Consider the following 18,918-nt stretch of genomic DNA (forward strand, 5'->3'; position numbering starts at 1 on the left):
TGGTAAATATGGGTAAACTAGTATTTTACCCGACCCATTAGTTACCCAATCCATTTTTACCCATATCAAATATGGGCGGGTTGAATTACTACCCATTTTGTATTGACCCATTTTCAACCCGCCCAAATTTGACCCAACCCGCCCATGTGCCACCACTAGCTGAATGCAGTTGAGAGCAATAGTTTTTCAACATTATGGAACAAGAGGTTTAGCCACATCAGTGAGAAAGGACTTAATGTTATGGCCAAGAAGAAATTGTTGTCAGATTTCCAATGTGCTAAATTAGAAAAGTGTGAGCACTACTTGGCTGGTAAATAAAATAGAGTCTCCATTAAGTCTAACCCTCCTTCAACAAAGACAGAGTTGCTTGAGTTGGTACACTCTAATTTATGCGATCCAATGAAGACAAGGACATTGGGTGGTGCACTCTACTTTGTCACTTTTATTAATGACTACTCGAGAAAACTTTGGTTCTGTGTCTTAAAGACTAAAGACCAAGTGTTAGGTGTCTTCAAGCAGTTTCAGGCATTAGTTGAAAGAGAAACTAGAAAGAAACTTAAATGTATTCGTAATGATAACGATGGTGAATATTGTGGAGCGTTTGACGAATCCTACAAACATCAAGGTTTGGCTGAGACTCATCAGCTTAATGGTTTGGCTAAGAGGATGAACAAGACCTTTATGGAAGGAGTTAGATGTTTTTTTCTGAAGCAAAGTTGCCGAACTCATTTTGGGGTGAGGCTTTATTAACCACTACACATGTTATTAATATATGTTATGTTGTTTCTGTGCAAATTGATGTTCCAAATAGAGTTTGGTATGGAAAGGATGCTTCCTATGACCATTTGAGAGTATTTGGTTGCAAAGCTTTTATTACTTGTGCCGAAAGATAAGAGGTCAAAGTTAGATATCAGGACAAGGCAGTGCATCTTCATTTGATATGGCCTTGATGAATTTGATTACAGGTTATATGATCTAATTGAGAAGAAACTTGTGAGAAGTTGTGATATTGTTTTCATGGTGAATCAAACTATTGAAGATATTGACAAAGCGAAGAAGCTATAAACTTCAAGTTTTGATGGTATAGTTCATCTCGATGAAGTTCCTCACACAAGTGTGCATGATGTTGTTGGGCTTGATGATTATGGTGACGCCAATAATCATGAATCGGATCAACACATTGATGGTGATAATAACAATGATGTTGTTATTGATGATTCTCCTGCTCATGAAGTTGTGGATGAATCCAATATTCCACTTTGGAGGTCCACATGACAGCTGGTTCCTTTCTCTCGTTATTCACTCAATGAGTATGTGCTACTCACTAACGGGGGAGAACTCAATGTTATGAGGAGGCCATGGAAGATGAGCAAAAGGATCAAATGAATTGAATCCATGCAAGATGAGATGAATTCTCTACATGAGAACCACACTTATGAGTTGGTGAAATTTCCCAAGGGCATGAGAGCTTTGAAGAACAAGTGGGTGTTCAAAGTTAAAGTTGAAGACCAACACTTGAAGCCTAAGTACGAAGATAGATTGGTTGTTAAGGTATTTGGTCAAAAGGAGGGTATTGAATTTGATGAAATATTTTCTCTTGTCGAGAAAATGTCCTCAATTCGTGTTGTTCTGGGTTTGGCTGCTATCTTAATTTAGAGATTGAGCAGATGGGTGTGAAGACGGCTTTCTTTTACGGTAACCTAGAAGAAGAGATTTATATGGAATAATCTAAGGGCTTCAAAGTAGATGGTCAAGAAAAATTAGTGTGCAAACTCGAAAAAAGTCTCTATAGCCTAAAGCAAGCTCCTACACAGTGGTACAAGAAGTTTGAATCTGTTATAGGGGGAGGCTATAAGAAGACTTCTTCAGATTATTGTGTATTTGTACAAAAAAATTGACGATAATTTTATCATCCTTTTACTATAAGTAGATGATATGTTAATTGTGGGTAGGAATACTTCCAAGATTGATGAGTTGAAATAAGAATTGTGTATGTCTTTTGGTATGAAAGACTTGGTCATTCCAAGCAAATTTTGGGCATGAGAATTACTCATCTCAGAGATGAAAGGAAGAATTATTTGTCATAGAAGAAGTACATTGAACGTGTACTAGAGCGCTTCAATATGAAGAATGTTAAGCATGTTAGTACACCTTTTGCTGGTCATATGAAGTTGAGCAAGAAGATGTATCCTAAAGCTAGGGAGGATAAAGAGAGCATGGACAAAGTTCCATATTCCTCCGTCGTCAGAAGTCTAATGTATTCAATGGTATGCACTAAACCTGATATTGCTCACGCAGTTGGTCTTGTCAGCAAATTTCTCGACAATGTGGGAAAAGAGAATTGGAAAGTTGTGAAGTGGATACCCATATATCTTAGCGGAAGCTAAGATGAATGCTTGTGTTTTGGAGCATCAAATCCAATCTTGAAGGTCTATACATATGTTGATATGGCAGGTGACCTTGATTACAAAAAATCCACTACTGGATATTTGTTTACTTTTTCAGGGGGAGCTATTTCATGGCAATCGAAGTTGCAGAAGTGTGTTGCACTATCTCCAACTAAAGCTTGAGTATATTGCAGCTACTGAAGCCGAAAAGGAGAATATATGGCTCAAGTGAATTCTTCAAGAGCTTGGTTTGCATGAGATGGAGTATATTGTTTATTGTGACAGCCAGAGTGCAATAGACTTGAGCAAAACCTCAATGTACTATGCAAAGGACAAAACACATTGACGTTAGATATCATTGGATTCGTAAGGAAGTGGAGAGTGAATCATTTCATGTCAAAAAGATCCATACAAGTGAAAATCCTCTAGATATGTTGACCAAGACGATGCCGAAACACAAGTTAGAGTTATGCAAAGAACTTGCCGGTATGAGCTCTCTCTAAACAAAATAAAGATGTTTCCTTCCAGTGAATAGGTCTGGAGGGGGAGATATATAGGGTGTATACCCATTATAGATAAATCAAAACGAAGTTGAGGTAGCACATGTTGAAAAAGAAATCGCTACAAGAGTTAGAAAAATGATAGATTTGGTGGTTGGAAAATCGGCAAGACTTGTAACCTTTTGAAATTTTCTACATTTGCTTATGTCATTTGACACGACCCAGGGGTACCCCCTAGATGTAACAAGGCGTATAAGACCCTGAGAGGCCTCATACAAGTCACTTAGCATATCATAACATAAAGTAATAAAAATGAGCGGAAATCTAACATCATTGTCTCAAACCATCTAAACATGAAGAATAAAATCTTGGGACACAACTCATACAATAGTCCAAGACTTAAAAGAAAAGCATAAAAGAAATTGGTGATCACATCAGTTTGTCACTCCCCGAGGCTACCCCCTTGACGTAAACACAGGACTTAGGATCATGAGTGACTCCAAGCTAACCTCAAGCATATCATAAGCATACTAAAATAATTTGAATAAATGATACTATGCGGAAGCTAAAAACAATGATCACTAAAAGTGGGGAATACCCAACTAGTGTGAATATAAGAAATGTACTAAGAGTTTAATAACAACTGAAAGATCAAACTCAAGTCTAAGGGTAAATCTAATACTTTGTCTGAAATAAACCTCTAACTGACTAGAGATGCTGGGACATGCCCTTAGCTAACTCTAGCAAAACTGAAACTAAAACAAAGAAAGACTGAATAGAAAACATGCCACTCGTCCTTGAAGAATGAGGACTCACCACTGATATTGTTGAACTAGATATCGGGAATCGATCTATGCGTGATTTGAATGTTGAGGACCTGAACCTACACCATGAGAAGATGTAGCGCAGAGTATGCGTCAGTACTTGAAAGGTAGTGAGCATGCAGGATAGGATAAAACTGAATAATTAATGAGTCATGGATTTGGACTCATTTAGGGATTAGTTGACATAGATTTAGTGTCCTCAAATGCTTAATTTGTTCCAATAACTGATGTTAAATCCTTTATTTTCAGGTATATGGATTGAGGAACAAAACAAGGACACTAACAGGCAAAAAAGAACAAACAAGCTGAAGAAATGAAGAAGTACGAGCATGATGATCGCCAAGATAACTTGGCGGATCGCCAATTTACTCCTGGATCACCTAAATTTACAGAACACTGAGCCTGAAATAGGAGGAACCTCGGCGAGCTGCATTTCCATTCGGCGACTCACCGGCTGCATCAGCAAAGGACAATCATGTCACCGAAAGTACTGATGGAGACCCAGGTAAATGAAGATTGGTGAGTTAAAAGACAAGAGGGCGCATTGTGGGATGGAACGGCGATCCCGATCTAGATCGCCTAAAATTATAGTGGTTGGAGAAGGAAAATGTGAAGAAAGAAGGCGAGACGAAGGGATGATAGGTGAGTCATCGAATGGTCGGCAATGCCTGACTTACCTCACCGATTGGCCCCAAAAAGCCATACCTCATATTAGAATAAATTGATTTTTAGAAGAGAGAGAAAGTATTCAGAAATTGTGAGGAACAAAGGAAAGAGAGCAAAAACACTTATGTTGTTGATTTTGAGTAATTTTTGCAATATTTTCAATTGGGTATTGTAATAGCATAAGAGATTCTTCATAGTAAAGTTCTGATTTTCAAATACCCAGCTATGGAGTTTGTAGCAGATATCAAATTTCGTCTTTTTACGATGATTGGCTAAAACCCCAATCTTGGGGGTTTGACAATGTAACCAATTGTTGTGTTTGATTTAATGGGTAGCTAGTAATTATTGATTTTCGGTGTTAATTTGAAGTGGGTCTAAGTTATTACCATGGTTTATATTCCTATATAGTGTACATATTGCAATGTACCTCAGGGTTTTACGCTTGCTTGAGAAAGAAGTGTAGAGCTAAGGTAGTAAGTTGGCATCCTTAGCTAGTGGGTCTTGACGGTTTCAGCTTGAGAAAGTGAAATCCAAGCTTCATCATTGTATCTAGCTGGAGAGAGTTTTACGCTTGCTTGAGAAAGAAGTGTAGAGCTAAGGTAGTAAGTTGGCATCCTTAGCTAGTGGGTCTTGACGGTTTCAGCTTGAGAAAGTGAAATCCAAGCTTCATCCTTGTATCTAGCTGGAGAGAGTAGATTTGATAAGATTGTGGGCTGGTCTTGTTATGGTATACATTGAGGTTCGAAAGAACTCAGTGGAAATAAGGTATTTGTTCGAAAGAAAGGTGCTTTAGTTAAACCCCATTCTACCCATAACAAATTAACAAGGTTGGTTAGTAATTTGCATCCCGTTAAGTTGAATTTAACAGTTGGTTAGTCAATCCCCCAAGTATTGTCTCCGTATTTAATTGTCTCGTGTTGATTGTTGAAGTGGTTTGGTAGTCTAAAAATTGTTCGTGTGGATTAGTGACAATGTCTTTGAGTTTAGCTTATAGATTCATAAACATTGTGTTTGTTCAGATGCAAAGGTCACCGTCATAATTTCAAGAATAAATTGATTTTTAGAAGAGAGAGAAAGTATTCAGAAATTGTGAGGAACAAAGGAAAGAGAGCAAAAACACTTATGTTGTTGATTTTGAGTAATTTTTGCAATATTTTCAATTGGGTATTGTAATAGCATAAGAGATTCTTCATAGTAAAGTTCTGATTTTCAAATACCCAGCTATGGAGTTTGTAGCAGATATCAAATTTCGTCTTTTTACGATGATTGGCTAAAACCCCAATCTTGGGGGTTTGACAATGTAACCAATTGTTGTGTTTGATTTAATGGGTGCTAGTAATTATTGATTTTCGGTGTTAATTTGAAGTGGGTCTAAGTTATTACCATGGTTTATATTCCTATATAGTGTACATATTGCAATGTACCTCAGGGTTTTACGCTTGCTTGAGAAAGAAGTGTAGAGCTAAGGTAGTAAGTTGGCATCCTTAGCTAGTGGGTCTTGACGGTTTCAGCTTGAGAAAGTGAAATCCAAGCTTCATCATTGTATCTAGCTGGAGAGAGTTTTACGCTTGCTTGAGAAAGAAGTGTAGAGCTAAGGTAGTAAGTTGGCATCCTTAGCTAGTGGGTCTTGACGGTTTCAGCTTGAGAAAGTGAAATCCAAGCTTCATCATTGTATCTAGCTGGAGAGAGTTTTACGCTTGCTTGAGAAAGAAGTGTAGAGCTAAGGTAGTAAGTTGGCATCCTTAGCTAGTGGGTCTTGACGGTTTCAGCTTGAGAAAGTGAAATCCAAGCTTCATCATTGTATCTAGCTGGAGAGAGTTTTACGCTTGCTTGAGAAAGAAGTGTAGAGCTAAGGTAGTAAGTTGGCATCCTTAGCTAGTGGGTCTTGACGGTTTCAGCTTGAGAAAGTGAAATCCAAGCTTCATCATTGTATCTAGCTGGAGAGAGTTTTACGCTTGCTTGAGAAAGAAGTGTAGAGCTAAGGTAGTAAGTTGGCATCCTTAGCTAGTGGGTCTTGACGGTTTCAGCTTGAGAAAGTGAAATCCAAGCTTCATCATTGTATCTAGCTGGAGAGAGTTTTACGCTTGCTTGAGAAAGAAGTGTAGAGCTAAGGTAGTAAGTTGGCATCCTTAGCTAGTGGGTCTTGACGGTTTCAGCTTGAGAAAGTGAAATCCAAGCTTCATCCTTGTATCTAGCTGGAGAGAGTAGATTTGATAAGATTGTGGGCTGGTCTTGTTATGGTATACATTGAGGTTCGAAAGAACTCAGTGGAAATAAGGTATTTGTTCGAAAGAAAGGTGCTTTAGTTAAACCCCATTCTACCCATAACAAATTAACAAGGTTGGTTAGTAATTTGCATCCCGTTAAGTTGAATTTAACAGTTGGTTAGTCAATCCCCCAAGTATTGTCTCCGTATTTAATTGTCTCGTGTTGATTGTTGAAGTGGTTTGGTAGTCTAAAAATTGTTCGTGTGGATTAGTGACAATGTCTTTGAGTTTAGCTTATAGATTCATAAACATTGTGTTTGTTCAGATGCAAAGGTCACCGTCATAATTTCATATTTGAATTCAAAGAAAGCTACTCTCTGTGGGATCGACCCCAACTCATTTAGTTGGGTTTATACTGACTTACGATCGTTGACACTTAGAACTGGATGAAGTGTCTTTGAAACGTGAATCAATAATATATACATAACTGAACAAAGCAATAAGAGCAATGATATAATCTGAACATAATGTAAATACTAAAATATACTGAATATGAAGCTAATTGAATGCAATGACTAAGTACATAACATGCTGAGACTGAATACTGGACTATAACTGGTAACCTGGTCAATGCACTAGAGTCTGACTGTGGGAGCTACTATTCACCGACATAAAACCACGAGAGTTATCTATGGAGTCTGATGTATACGCCCCATCAAGAGGACCCAATATACCTTGCCAGGGGTATAAGGCATAACTGGCGTGATCACTAAATATTATGCCCACAGAGGGGACTTAACCTATGGGGGCACATAGTTCTGGGACTATGAGGGTGACTGACCCTAGTCCACTGGGTGTTAAGCCTACTCCCAACTGAATATGTAAGTAACACATTATAACTGAATTTTTGTAATACTTAGATGCAAAGGTCACCGTCATAATTTCATATTTGAATTCAAAGAAAGCTACTCTCTGTGGGATCGACCCCAACTCATTTAGTTGGGTTTATACTGACTTACGATCGTTGACACTTAGAACTGGATGAAGTGTCTTTGAAACGTGAATCAATAATATATACATAACTGAACAAAGCAATAAGAGCAATGATATAATCTGAACATAATGTAAATACTAAAATATACCGAATATGAAGCTAATTGAATGCAATGACTAAGTACATAACATGCTGAGACTGAATACTGGACTATAACTGGTAACCTGGTCAATGCACTAGAGTCTGACTGTGGGAGCTACTATTCACCGACATAAAACCACGAGAGTTATCTATGGAGTCTGATGTATACGCCCCATCAAGAGGACCCAATATACCTTGCCAGGGGTATAAGGCATATAAGAGCAATGATATAATCTGAACATAATGTAAATACTAAAATATACTGAATATGAAGCTAATTGAATGCAATGACTAAGTACATAACATGCTGAGACTGAATACTGGACTATAACTGGTAACCTGGTCAATGCACTAGAGTCTGACTGTGGGAGCTACTATTCACCGACATAAAACCACGAGAGTTATCTATGGAGTCTGATGTATACGCCCCATCAAGAGGACCCAATATACCTTGCCAGGGGTATAAGGCATAACTGGCGTGATCACTAAATATTATGCCCACAGAGGGGACTTAACCTATGGGGGCACATAGTTCTGGGACTATGAGGGTGACTGACCCTAGTCCACTGGGTGTTAAGCCTACTCCCAACTGAATATGTAAGTAACACATTATAACTGAATTTTTGTAATACTTAATAGCTCAAAATACTGACATGTTAACTGAAAATGCAACATTAATGTACTGATAATGAAACAATCTTAACTGGAGCATGTATATCTGAATAAACTGACCAAGCAAGTGTAATTCATGAACTAAATGAATCTACACAACTAGGGTTCTGACTTTCATGCAAGAAGCTAAGCAACAGTTACTCAAAAACAGGATATTCTGATTAGGATTAGTCTAACAGCTGAATCACAACACTTTTCTAAAATTCAAGAAACCCTAGGTCTAAACACGATATAGAGAATCAAGAATCTGACTGAATTCTAGGGACCTAATGGGTGAAAGGAACCCACTAGTGAAATCCCAAATACCTGGTGACAAAATTCACAGAGAAATCTTTCGATTTCGGGGATGGAACTGAAGAAAACTTGTTGCATTCTTGGAGAGGACTTGGTCTATTGCTTCTTCCCTTTTTTGCTCTAGTTTGATGATTCTATAGTAAATAAAGGTTTTGGTTATGTTCTAACTAGGTTATTAGGCTTAATCTAAGTAAAACGACGTAGTTTAGGGGTTAAACGACCTGGTTTAGGTGTCCAACGCATAGGGGAAAGGACCAAAACGACCCTAACTTAATTCTGGTGAAACCCATCCACGGAGGGAATGACGGTCCGTCGTTTGACCTACCGGCCATCGTATAAGTTCGTCGTTCATGATCTGCCCAACAGGGCTTCACTAAAATGAGCATAACTTTTTACTCAGAGATAGGATTTTAGCTAACTTGGTGGCATTGGGAAGAGGATTAAATTATCTATCATTTGGTATGTCATGGGCCACCTAATTCATTTTGTGTTAAGGGTTATGACCATTTGAAGTTGACCTAACAGACAATTCCCTTCAATTGGTTGATGACCCTCACCTATGGTCTGTAGGTCCAACCACGGACCGTATTGGTCGACTGTAGGTGGGATCAGAGACTATTAAGACTTGGGCCTTAACAACAGAACCCCATCTACAGTCCGTGGGTGGTTCCATTGGTACTGGCACCAAATTTTCTTAAAACTAGAATTTTCTTCGTTTTGAAATCCGAGGTGTTACAACATCCTCGAATCCAATGAGGACTCACAAAATCTTCACTCCTTGATCAACAAAGAAGCTAGCCAGGAGTATGATAATCTATGTCGCCGGACCCTACATTTGATAAGAATGTAGGTAAAGTATGTGTTAGTTTAATCAAGTACTAAATATGATAGCTAGCATAAACAACATAAATATCTTGGTTAGTCAATATAAACCATAAGCATAATCATGCATATAAATCAATCATCACAATAAGAAAGGAATATTTCTCAAGCAACCTTACTAATCCTTAGTCAAGACTTGGGTCATTCGCCTCTAGTCAAGCTTACCACATGGAAGGCAATTCTAGCAACAATCCAAGTTCTTCATTCTTTACATCATAATCTCATTATTCATACTTACTTTTAAAGACATGGGGATTCGCCTCTTTGCCTAGCTTATAAAGGCTAATGGGTATTCGCCTTTTGCCTTACTTATTTTTAGATTGCGGGTACTCGCCTCCATAACATCTTCACATGATGCGGGTACTCGCCTCCACATCACTCATCATATAATCTGGGTACTCGCCTCCACGTTATTTCATAGGGATCATGGGTATTTGCATCCATGTCCATTCAACATCATAAGAACATGGGGACTCACCTCTTGTTCAATTCTAACGAATACGGGAATCGCCTCATATCCTTTCATAAGGAGGTCAAGGGTAATCGCCTCTAGCATCATCAATTACATAGTCTCTTAGTCTAGATTCATTTTAGGTGAGCAATCCTTTCTACCTAGAATCATTCATGTGAGAAAGCCTTTCACATCCATACATTTATAATTAGCAATTCATGTAGAAAGTATCCCTTCCACAACAATGATATCTATCACCAACAATTCCTATCATAAGCTTTACTCTCAAGCCCTATATTTCATGATCATCATCTAAGCATCATTCTCAAGCAATTCTATTCATAATTCATCAATCCTATAAGGATACATCTAAACCCACAAAGTTTCCCTTCATGGCATCTACCTAATTATCTCAGTTCTAGGTTAGAATCATAGGATAGACAAAGATACATGTGATTTCATTCTATAAACATGTAATTATACTAATTCTATCATAAAAAATCATAATCCACTCAATTGGATCCATAATCAATATAAAACCCATAACAGTTGAAGAAACCCTAGCTAGAATTGAAGAATTCTTCATCAAATTGGGGGAATTCTAGGGGACTCCGTGGACGGAAAATGTCCATGGATGAAGAGCTATCATACCTTGGTTACAATACCCTCAAAAGCTTGCAAATTGGAGCTTTGATCTTGACCTTGCTTCCTTTTCTTCCTTCATCTTCCAACTTCTAGAGAGAGAATATTTGAGAGGATTTTCTTTTGGGATTTGAGAGAATGAGTTGAATGAGGGGTTTCGGGGATTAAAAATGCTTATATAGGTGTCTTAGGTTTAGGTAAAATGACACCACTTAGTTCTAATTAAAACCGGAAAATACCCTTAAGTCCCTCAAATAACCGCCCAGTCACCAACCACGAGACCACGATCGACGGACCATCAATCGACTCACGGTCCATCCTGGTCGATCGTGGTTCCTCATCTGGGACTTGATATTTGGGCCTTGACCTACGGAACTTCGACCACGGTCCGTGGTCTAACCGACAGACCGTTGGTCAGGCCGTGGCTTGGAGATCCCAAATCGACCCAAGGTGGCCAATCCATGGATCCCTACCTACGGTCTGTGGGTTTGTCCATGAGCCGTGGTTGGCTGGTCGTGGATGGAACCTGCAATTTCCCTAAAATACTTCACTACTCCTTTTGGGATACGGGGTGTTACATTATCTCCCCCTTGGGATCTTTCATCCTCAAATGAGATTCTAAGCACATTTCTAGACAAAAAAAATCCAGACTAGCAGCCCATCATGTATGCAACACATCAAAATGCACACAACTAAGGAGGAAACATCAACTCCTAGTCAAATCTACTTTAATGCACCTTAAGGGGGTAGGAACTACATCTAACAACCCGAGAGCACCACCTAGTCGTAACACGGCGTACTTGACCCCTAAGGGGTCTTATACAAGCCCTTAGCATATCATGAACATTAAAGCATATGAAAATAGCGGAAAATTTAAAACTTTTCTTTACAATCGAAGACTTTATAAAATAAGAGAAACTATGACAATCTATAACATTAGACTTAAATCTCTTTTAATACAAACTTAGAGACACGACCCTTACATAAATCTATATACATAAAGTAAAGACATAAGTGGACAAGCTGGTTTTGTCCTCAAAACTATGAGGACTCCCCAAGTCTTCATTCCCAAGCTCCTTAGAAACCCATCTTCCATGTACAAGACACCACATCTCCAAACCCTACACTTTGTAGAAAATGTAGAAGAAGGGGTTAGCACAAAAAGTACTAAGTATGGAAGCCATGCATAAAAACCATTAAAACATGCTTAAAAGGGACATTTTGTTGAAGCCATGCTTTATGCACTATTCAACATCATCTTGAAAGAGTTGAAGAATCATAAGTCATAAACAACTCACATACAGTTCATCAAAGCACAAAGGGTAATAAACATCACCATAGGCATAGTCTCTAATCATAGTCATAGTGCACATATCATCTATTACAAGACACACCACTCATGCATAGTCAATATCAAGCCAATAACATCATAATAGAACAACAACATAAGTAACCCTAAAATCTACTTGTGTAATGCATAGATAGGGTCCATAGTCCTATCTACACTAAGTATCACCTTTAGGACTCCATGATCATATTTAACATAAGTTCATACCAACATAAGCCAATATCACATCCATACTCATTTCATAGTAAAGCCACTACTTTAGTAACCCCTAGGGAACACTTGTGCAACTCATAGCAACCATTCATTCAATATACATGCATGCATTCATGTCATAACAATATGTAAAGGAACCATCTACCACATCCTACCAAGTCTACTAGTGCAATGTATTAGTGAAGTCCCATACCCCCACTCCTACTTAGCAAACTTATCAAGAAGTTATAGAGTAGTTCATGCTCCATTCATTATATTATTATTTAGGGAAAAATAACCTTAACCGACATAGACCATGTGAGCTACATGGAATCCGGTGTTCTACTCCCACATCGAAAAGAGAGTATTCTACTTGCCAAGGTAGAACCATCATAATAGCTTCTAGGTGGATCCACTAGCTAATACCTATGTGGGCAAACATAGTAATGGAACAAGAAGATTGCTACTAGAAATCCAGACTTGCTAAACGTAGAAGGTTTCCATCTCATGAGACAACATATTTATTGGGAACCCGGACTTGCTAAACGTAGAAGGAACCTATTTGGAAAGCCGGACTTTATAAACGTAAAAGCTTCCATCTCATTTTCATATTTACTCGGTGCTAAGCACAATTCCCCTTTAAAGTAGTATTAATCCTTTACTAACAATTTAATTCAATAAGGAATGCATTAGGGACTCAACCCATCATTCATCATATAGCTCAAAGGTTTTAAAGATGAGAATAGCCTTTCATCATAGAACCAACAACATATGAGAATGTTCATTCATTTCATATTCATATAGTGTTTATGAGAATTACCTTTTATTCAACATATCAACACTACCATAATCATAACAAACATTCATACTCACATCCTAGCATACATAGTCATATCTTCATGGTCATGTATATTTCATGCATAATAGTATGTAAAGGTTCATATGAGAATTAGCCTTTCAATTGACACCATAAACATATCATTTTCATATTTTTGCATGGAGTGTGTGTGCATGATTGTCCTCACAATGGAACAACAACAACAACATTAACATCATAGATACCTCCCTTGTGAAGGGGGTCATAACATATACGTAGTATCCCAACTAATGCACAATTCACATATATTGCATTTAAGGATATTAGACCATGTAAATCACCTATCTAACATTCATACAATAGACAATGATACATTCATCATTCAAGTAGGTCATTCATGGCATGTGTAGAATCATATATCCATATAGGGGATTATGTGGGTAGGGTCCTTCCACAATAGCACCTCATACAATTCAACATATAGATCATACCATGTTCATAACATATCATTCATATTTATAATGTATCATACTTAGTCATAACTAGGGTTGTAGGGAAGAGGGACTTTGTTTCAACACTACAATTCATACTAACAATTAAGCATCTCCAGCATAAGTGGATCAAACCATTCATACAAAGCATACATAGTAAGTAAACATCTCCACCTCAAGTGGATCAACAAATCAATAGAAGACTACTTACCAATTGAAAATATTCATTCATAACCATCAAGGCTTTCTTCAAGATTCAACCCTATGTTCATGATATCCATACATCATATAGGATAACATCACAATTAAATACTTAATTACATGAAAACATACTAGATTCTCATCCTTCATTCATCATTCAAGACATACAAGGGTTCAGATTTGAGAAAGAAGTGAAATTATGAGTCTTGTGGAAATTTGTACAAAAACCATAACAATTACATGAATTCATCCACAAACATTCATATATAATCATAATTAACCATTATAGATCAATGGAATTGATTTTAGAAAGAGATCCACGAATTTGATTGAAAACCTAGAAATTGGGGATCTTTGAAAACTTTGTTGAAAGGGCTTCTTGGTGATAGCTAACCAAGAATAAAGGACTCCCATACCTTAGGTGTAGATTCCCATCAAAACCCCATGATAAATACTCCATGTTCAAGCCCTAGTTGATCTCCTTCTTTGTTCTTAAATGGAGGAACTTGTAGAGAGAGAAATATTTGAGAGGGAGGGAATTGGGTTTGATTTGGGTCTTTAAGTTATAATGGGTTCATGACTTAGTTTAGGGTCTTATTAACTATTTATAGGAGATTATTTAACCACTTAACCAACCCCCTAAGCACTTAATTAATTAACTAACTTAATTCCCAAACCCCAACTTAAAGGAAAAAGTACACAAAACTGGCAGAATCTACGGACCCCAACCTACGGACCGTCGTTTGATCTACCGTCCGTAGTTTAGGTCCGTCAATTGGACCTGGGAGTGATAGTGCTTCACTATTTCGGCCATTACTTTTTACTCCGAGATCGGAATTGGGAAAAATCGGTGGTGTTGGAAAGAGGACTCAGAAACCTTTCATTGGATAGGTAACGGCCCACCGAATTAGTTTTTAGCTATGATATATGACCATTTAAAGTTGACCCTCACTCCTAACTTAAAACTAAAAACTATTTTTGAGGGTCTTGGTTCTAAATGATTTCATGACTTAGCTTAAGGTCTTGCTAGCTTATAAAGGTGATTAATCAACTAGATACACAACCCCTTAAGCCCTCAGTCAATTAACTACTTAAGACTAGAAGGCTGGAAATTGTCAGCACCTACGGCCACCCACCCACGAACCGTAGGTGGAGTTACGGCCCGTGTTGTGCTCTCGTCGTTTGGTTCAGAGGCTCCCTTTTTGGGAGCCAAGCCTCCCAAGACTAAATCCCCACCTGCGACCTAGACCTACGGTCCTTAGACTAGTCTATTGGCCGTAGATGGGTCTCGTAGGTCCTGTTGTCTTTTGTTAGCTTTTGGGTAGATGTTGGGGTCCTCCTCAAGGACCCCATGGGTGGTCCTTGGGGAAGTCTTACCCGGACGTTTAACCCCTAAACATGGTGTTCTACATGTAGGAGTCACTTCTACGAGTTTTCACCATTAAACAACACTCCAAACTTCAACGACAAGACCCTTACAACTCACTAGTTCAAATGACTAGTTTCCGGACGTCATGGTCGTTTCTTGACGTTTGACCCCTAAAATCACCAAACTAACTTCAATAGGCTTCTTTAATCATTTAAACAAGTTTCCAACTATAAACCTAACATGTGCGGCTCTAGTTCAACCTACTAGATTTAGTCAAGCCTTAGTTAGGTCTTACTAGTTCGTACGGGGTGTTACAATATCCCCTCCTTGGGAACATTCGTCCCCAAATGACACTTAAAACATCTTAAGGAATCAAAACTCAAACTAGCAGCCCAACAAGCATGTAATCATCAAAGTGATGTACAACTCAAAAATACACCACACACACAATGAGCATCATTTCAAAAGAAAGAACTTTTACTCCAATTCCACATAGTCAATGCAAATGTAAAGAAGTAGGAACTACATCTATCAATCTATATGCATGACATTATCATGTTTAGTTATGTTCAAGGAGGAACTACCTTCTCCTAGTCATAACATACTCATACACCGTCATAAAGCTCATATGCAAGTTTCCATGTTCAATAGCCCTCTTTCAAGGAGGAACTTCTCAACTCCTCACTAAGACATGCTCATATCTTATTTTCATGAAGTACAATAGATCACTTATAACCAATGCACTACAACATGAGGGAAACAACTCATACAACTCATCTTTATTCAAAAACACAACTTTTTTTATGGAAATGCACAAAACCTCATTAATTCACATAAACATGGGAGGACTACCTCCTCCACTCTTTAGGCAAGTTTCCACTCATAAGGAGCTAACATTCCATTTCATAGAACACATTCAAGCATGTTCATGTAATTCACATCATACAACATGAGAGAATAGGACTACCTCTACGAACTCAATATGCATGCAACTTAGACATATTCCATTTCATTGGAGAAATTTCATTCTCCAACTCAAATGTACATGCTTATCATATCATCTTAGGCCAACTATGCCATTACTTCTCAAAAGCATATTTAAACCATTCACCTCATGAATCACATAGGTTTCTTACTCTAATTGCCTATTAACATAAGGAATGCAACTTAGACATATTCCATTTCATTGGAGAAATTTCATTCTCCAACTCAAATGTACATGCTTATCATATCATCTTAGGCCAACTATGCCATTACTTCTCAAAAGCATATTTAAACCATTCACCTCATGAATCACATAGGTTTCTTACTCTAATTGCCTATTAACATAAGGAACATGAGACATGAAAACTCATTTTTATCTCAAAACATGAATTCTCAAGAACATATTTATCATAAGGAAATCATGAGAACACCTAGGTCACACATGACTCCTAAAACATAACATAAGCCCATCTAGGAACTCTTGGTCTCAAGCCAGAATAGGAATGGAAGAAAGAGATGAGGATGTCGGGATTTCAACAAATCATGCTTTTTAAGCACACCATCCCCTCCTTAGGAGGAAGCCCTCACTACAACCCTCAAGAAAACCTTTTTTCCAAGCACTCCTAAAGACATAACCAAACTCACATCTTGCCATTTTTGCAAAAGTCTATGGTCCTCAACATCTAGCCATACCACCCTTATATGACACAATCAAACACCAAATCCATAATAGGAAGAAATTGTACCCAAATGTCATCCTACTCAACAAGGTGATAACTAGTACACACTCAAGGGCCCCATATTCTTCTAACCATCCGAGCCCTATCATCAATAAAAACACACCAAGTATGCAACCCATCCATACTAAGAGTCACATCAAGGCTTAACATGCCAAGTTTCACTAAGTCAACAAGAGTATTCCTAAGGGAACAAGGTAAGGGATATTCTTCACAAACCCCTTTTTTTCTAACTTTAAACCATTAACCGGGGTAAAATCCGAAAAAGGTTCTATTAACTCATCCGGAGAACTCTAAGCCTCATAGCCTCATAAGGCATCATACAAGATAAGGTAGTACCGGAAATCAACATAGCACTTACTCTCATATGAAATTACCACATACCGGTACCTTCATCCCAAAAATTCTTCCAAGTCAACCCTAGTAGCATCCTTTTCAAAGGCCGTTACTAGGATATCACTCAAGATCTCATATGAATCTACCACTCCGGGTCTAGATTGCTCCAATTCACTAAACCACATAAGGTGAGAATTCAAGCAAACCTATCTCATAACATCAAGGACACTCAATAACCTTACCATCTAAGCACATTATCCCGCATTGGGGTAAGCCTAAACTATCTCATTACACAACATGATTCTCAAACCAATGAGGATCTCACTCCTACCCTCTTTTAAAGGAGCTTAATCACTCAACATCTCTAGGTACCACTTAAGAATCACTATTCGTCAAAATCCAACACATCATAAAACTCATAAGGACTAAGTTGAGTTATACTAATCACTCACATATGGCCATAACTAAACCCATGAATATTAAGGACGACACAAAAAAAAAGTTCGCGATATTCTCTTTATCAAGTCACGAAAGACAAGTATTACTAAGATTACTCCTACAAGGTTCATCACCTTAGATAACTCCTTTATAAACTCTAGAGGATCTTCCTCTATCTTTGGCCCATGGAATTTCCGCAATTCAATAAAACATAAAACACATACCGGAACCCTTAAGATCCACTACCACTCACTCTTTGAGACTTACGGGTAGACATCCTTTCTTGGTTAAACCTTAGAGGAACTTAGAGGAGTTTTGACCAAGAAACCTTTCTCTTTTTCACTAAAGTTGGATCAAGACAACTCTAGACCATGTCAACCCTTATCACCACTTTTGCTGGGGTCTACCAACCAACTATGCCTAGGTATTATCTAAGCACCCTACTTAAGTGACCATGCTTAAGATCAATCTTAAAATACAACAACTAACCCTTTGAAGTTGGTCAACACTTATACTTCTTATTCTTCACCTTAACTAGATGGTACATGCAACCCTCAAAGTCAACTTCAAAACACAACATAATCCCAACCTAGGGCATATAATTTCTTTTCCCATCTCCACTCTCGGATAGGCTCCTTTGGGAATCAACAATTTGACCATACGGGTTCTACCATCAACTAAACATAACCTCACAATTACCTTGCTAGGTAGGCACACTATCTCCCCCTTTGGAGTAAGCCTACACAAGTTCTTCTAACCAACACAAAGACAATTATGAAGCATTAATCACACAAAATACAACTTCACAATCTATTCCATCAAAGCTCACAAGTAACATACCATACTTGGCATTACAACCACTCGCTCCTTCTAGCAAGAACCCTTCAAGTGGTCCAACTTTAAACACCATAAGACAAGGAATAAGAGAGAGAGCTTATAGATCTATGGCACGACTTAGAGAATGAAGAAGTGAAACATTTCCTAAAACGTCTCATAGCCTCCTACTCATAGTTGTGGTGCACAACACAACCATGAATCGGACTCTAATCAACGCGGTGTGTTGGACTCCGAGGATCTATCAACCTAGTGCTCTGATACCAAGTTTGTCACGACCCAAGCCTAAGGCCTAGACGTGACATGGCGAATGAGGAACCCGAAGGAACCCCAAACAAGCCTCATAGCGTATCATTACACATCCTTGGTCGCGGAAGCAAATAAAAAGACCATAAGCGATAAGCATAATTAAGGGGGGAATCGGGACTAAGGGAGCAAGAGAAAAAAAAAGAAATGATATATAATTACCATAGATGAGTCAAGCTCAAGCATAAAACACAACTTGTCCAAC

Source organism: Solanum tuberosum, unplaced genomic scaffold (assembly GCF_000226075.1).
Source record: "Solanum tuberosum cultivar DM 1-3 516 R44 unplaced genomic scaffold, SolTub_3.0 scf00143, whole genome shotgun sequence".
Classification (NCBI taxonomy): Eukaryota; Viridiplantae; Streptophyta; class Magnoliopsida; order Solanales; family Solanaceae; genus Solanum; species Solanum tuberosum.